The sequence below is a fragment of the Osmerus mordax genome, chromosome 17 (assembly GCF_038355195.1).
Source record: "Osmerus mordax isolate fOsmMor3 chromosome 17, fOsmMor3.pri, whole genome shotgun sequence".
In the NCBI taxonomy this organism is placed as follows: domain Eukaryota; kingdom Metazoa; phylum Chordata; class Actinopteri; order Osmeriformes; family Osmeridae; genus Osmerus; species Osmerus mordax.
In genome coordinates, this window is record NC_090066.1 from 3,191,858 (window position 1) to 3,196,706 (window position 4,849).

The window sequence follows — 4,849 nt, forward strand, 5'->3', positions numbered from 1 at the left end:
CCTACAGACATCTTATCAACAAGCCCCTTCGTGCTTTGATCTTGTGTGTCCAACCCCAACTTTAACCCTGCAGTGGCTAATCCAATGAGCAGAGTAAAGAGTATGTCATAACCCGCTCACCATCACTCATTCTACAATCACTGCCACAACAGCACAGGCTCAGTGACATGAACCCTTTTCCCCTTGTTGCAGTGTGCATGAGAAGAGGCCAGATGGCCGCCCAGTCCCTACAGCAGATCAGACGGGCAGTCTAAGCCCCCCACTGCACAACTAGCCTGGCCTTTGTTCCAGAGGTAAGGCAGCTCCTAAATCCTCTTCTCTGGTGGGACAACAGAAGCTCATCTGACCTGGTGACATGTTTCAGTCAGACATCATACCTAATGTTTGCAAACACAGACGTTTAGCTTTGTTGTGAATTTTGTCTGGACCTGATTTTATTGTCTGGAAACACTGATTGTCATGGAGACACAGCTGACTTGATTACAAAATATTTTGATTGTTCTTTTAAGGGGGCTAAAATGGCACTTCTTGACTGGCAAAATTGTGTTTTGAATTAACTACATGTACTTACAGTTCACAGAGTAACTTTCTCTCTATGTTGATCTCAGTCAGCTTGAGTTGGTAGACATTTTGATCAGGTTTGAAGAAAAGTGGTTATACAATCCTGCTCTATGCGTCATCATAGGATAACTCAAACTGTTTCAAAGCATAGCCACTCTTCCCTGTAACATTTTGAAGGCTGGTTTTAGCAGTAATGGCAGTGAGAAAATCAGGGCCTTGCCTCAAAACCAATATAGAATCTCATCAAAACCAGCGATGGAAACAGTCCTTTTTCCAGACATCCACGATTCAGATTCACCTCCTATGTTCCTGCATCCCCCTTCTGATTGGATTATCTCCTTCGTTATAGAGAAAGCGGCATTAAATGTGTTGGCCAATCTCTTTCATGTATTGTTCCTATCTATAATTGCTTCTTTTCCTGAATATCATGAGGACAGTGACTTCCATGCCTGGTAAATGTTATAGGTCCTGAGTAGATAGAGGGAGCACTGGGGGAAAATGTCACTCTTTGAAAAATACAACAGGTTGACATTCTTCCTGTTGAAGTATAGTGTCGGTTTCTCATTCAATTTTCCAAATTTCCTAAAAAACACATATGGTCTGGCTACAGTAAGACATGACGAGAGAAGCCTGGATTCTGGATTATGACAAGGCGAGGATAACTCCAATTCCTGATCTCACAGGTATTTCCATCAGTACCATGAAACAGCCATGGTTGATTGCAGCCTGGTCCTGTGACAGATGCTGTTATAGGAACCTGGCTGAGCTTCAGAAGGTTGGATTAGAGTTAAGGACATTTGAAGCCTCCTTCTGTTTTAATTAGAGGATACCTCTAAAAAAAAATAGCGAGAGATGCTTGGCAGTGACATTGCCATAGAGGGAGGCTCCAAGGGGCAGATTAAGCCTGGGTTTTGCAGGGTTTAATTCCTTCCGAACTACCGCGGGCCTCTCAGATACTTACTATAAGAAGGGTTTAAGGGTTGAGGTTTACGCCTCCCTCTGATTGCTTTGATGTCTAAATGTGATTGCAGTAATGTGTAGATCATAGAGTATTTAGCATAGTGAAAGGATTATAGGCATGGAGGTGATATGTGGAATGTCCTACCTGTCACGTTATCCTACCTGTTGAGAGTAAATGATGTGTTCACTCACGGTGTACTGTAGCTTTGATTAAAGCAATGATTGCTTTATTGTGGTTTTCTTGAAGGAAACAGTATTGTAGAGAAATTACTGTATAAGTGTAGAGCTAAGAGATGAGCTTTCTTAAATTGTCCACAACAAAAAAAACGTGGAGAAAGTCTATGATTTGTAATGTGGTACAGGTCGCTCATTTGCAGTACATGTCCACAAATAGTTCTGGCCAAATTGTGTTCAGAGCCTCTGTAATTGTCCTTGTTTGTAGGGAAAGACCAGCCTCACCCATGTGCGCTCCACTTGCTCTTCCGCTGTCTGCTCTCGTCTGTGAGAGAGAGGGAGAGAGAGATGGAGAGGGAGAGAGAGGGAGGGAGAGAGAGAGAGAGATAGAGAGGGAGAGAGAGGGAGGGGGAGAGAGAGAGAGAGAGAGAGAGAGGAAGAGGTGAATAGACATTGAAGGAGCGAGAAGGAGAGAGAAAGAGAGAGAGAGAAAGAGTGAGAGAGAGAGAGAGAGAGGGGGAGAGAGAGGGAGAGAGAGGGAGAGAAAGGGAGAGGGACCAGACCAATTTTGTGTCTCACTGGAAGCTAAAGAAAGGCCCTGCAGCTGATGTCTACTGGTCTACTGAGTGTGTCTAAACCAGTCACACAAGACCCAAGCTGGAGTTAGTGTCACGTTCTATTTTATGATGGAGACATTTTATTTCGGACATCCATGGTAGCTCCTTTAAATAATGTCCCATCCTTTCATTCAAATCTCTCCGGTCTTAATTTGAAGACAATGGCTGTCCCACTTGTCTTTGCATGCAGCCTAGAGAATCTTTTCCTTCCATGATCACTGAGGACTGGCCCTATCCACTGACCTCCCACTGTTCCAACCTATTACCTGCCACAAGCCATGTAGCATTTACCCAGCAGAAATTAAAGTGCAGGGACACACTCTTCCATAATTTATCTGAGAAATTAAACAGTGTTTATTTTGGCTTAAACTGTGGCTGTGCGAGTCTCCTGTGCTATTCATTAGCATTGGCAATTTCCTTTGTGCAGATGAGGAAAGCGGGCTGATTGAATTCTAAATTAAAAATTAAAGAATCGCGAGAGCTGAGCAAACAAACAGTCCGCTGGCTGTAGCTGCTGATAAGGTGTCAAGAAAGGTATGAGAAATGCTGTGTCGTGAAGGGGGAAAACAGTCACTACCTGAATATTAGACACATGCTGTACTGACTACCTGTATTTTCCTGTCACTGCAAGTTTAAGGGGGTGGACCTTAAATCATAATGTATATTCTACGACCTGTTCTTGAGCATCAACAGGCATTCAACCTGTAATTTCCTGCAATATTTCATTTTTCATTGCTGCATGAATAAAACATTTCTGAATCAGGACCGAAAAGTAGCACTGTGTGTCAATTGTGTCAAAGAAATATATAAGCTGCAGTCGTTGACATTAATCAGGAGACTTCAGATAAGTGTTTATTTTGGTATTTCTTAAAGTACCCTGGATGTAATGTAATGTAAATGTATGGTGAATTGCACAGATCCACCAAAGATGTATTCGAATCTATAGCGAAGATGCCAAAATATATTGGAATCTTGGCTCATCTAGTCTGGGTACTGACAGAACATGGTATGAGACTGATAGATGCAATACTTTTATCATCAGAAATGGGACTACAGAACCTGGATTCATTGGATTGAATAACAGAATCCCTGCAGATTATTGTCCCCTTCTAATGTCACAAACTGACAGAGGCTGAGAGCTCATTTTACTGCTGCTGTGCAGTGCATTTATCATTTTTCGAGGTAATAGTGTTGAACACGTCATCTCCTCTTCTCAAGTGTTTGGGATTCATCCATTCATTTGGAAGGGACGTTTGTGTCCTCGTCTCCTGGTCTTCCTAGCAGTGCTCCATTAGCACATCAGCAGGGCTCAAATCCCCCACTGTCTCACTCTCAGTGGTGGATCTGGGATAAGTAGTTCCAGTACTGTGCGCCTCATGGATTATGATGATGATGTCATCTCCTGGCTAATATAACCTAGTCTAATACAGTAAAGCCGAAGCACATGATGATTTATGATGTCAAAGGTAAATTCATTTTCCGAAAGAAAAATACACACTCCCCGACGAGGCCCCCTGTCAACTCTGCAACACTCCTCTGAGCTGAGAATTAATATTAGGATTGATAGAGAGCATGGAGGGGACTAGGCCTGATTAATAAGAGTTTTGTCTCTGAGTGTCACTGAACGCTAAGCTAATTACATCCCGAATGCAGAGGTCAAACACAACACTCTTGGAAGCACTGCTGAATGCAAATCCTAAAAGCTTTTTGCCGGACATCAGAGGGATTTAAATACAAAACATGTTTGAAATTAAAGGGCCAATAGGCTATCAAACTCAGACAAACAATTTGTATTATTGTTGAAGAGGTCTAATGTCATTAATGTATTCAAGTTTAGGGGTAGGGTTGGGGCTAGGCCTGTGCTAGGCCTAGAACTCGAGAGCAGGGAGTTAGTAAGGTGATTGAACTCATCAAAACATGTTGATACAACACTGTGTGAATGCTTTCTTACATCAAGGTTTGAAAAGACAGGAGAGGAGAAGAAAAGAGGGGAAGGGAAAGATAGGAAAGTAGAGGAGAGGGCAGAGGAGAAGAGGGGAGAGGAGAGTAGAGGAGAGGGCAGAGGAGAAGAGGGGAGAGGAGAGGAGAGGGCAGAGGAGAAGAGGGGAGAGGAGAGGGCAGAGGAGAAGAGGGGAGAGGAGAGGGCAGAGGAGAAGAGGGGAGAGGAGAGGGCAGAGGAGAAGAGGGGAGAGGAGAGGGCAGAGGAGAAGAGGGGAGAGGAGAGGAAAAGATGGGAAGGGAGGGGAAAGGAGCATGCATTTTTATATTTCTACAAAACTTAAGTGGCAGTACAGTACCTACTGTAGGAATTGCAAAATAAGTGCACATTCGTCAAATTAGATCCCTGACTGTTATCGAGGCAAGGCGCTTCATGTCCCCAGTGAGACTGTGCCTGGCAGTAAGGACATTTTCAATAGGCTCTAATGCGTTTTGCTGTCTCATAACGTTTAGATTTGATGGCAGGCAGCCCGCTGAAGGGCAGGTATGGGCTCTCCCCCCTTCCCACCGGCACCACCATATCTCCGTCTATCTCTCTC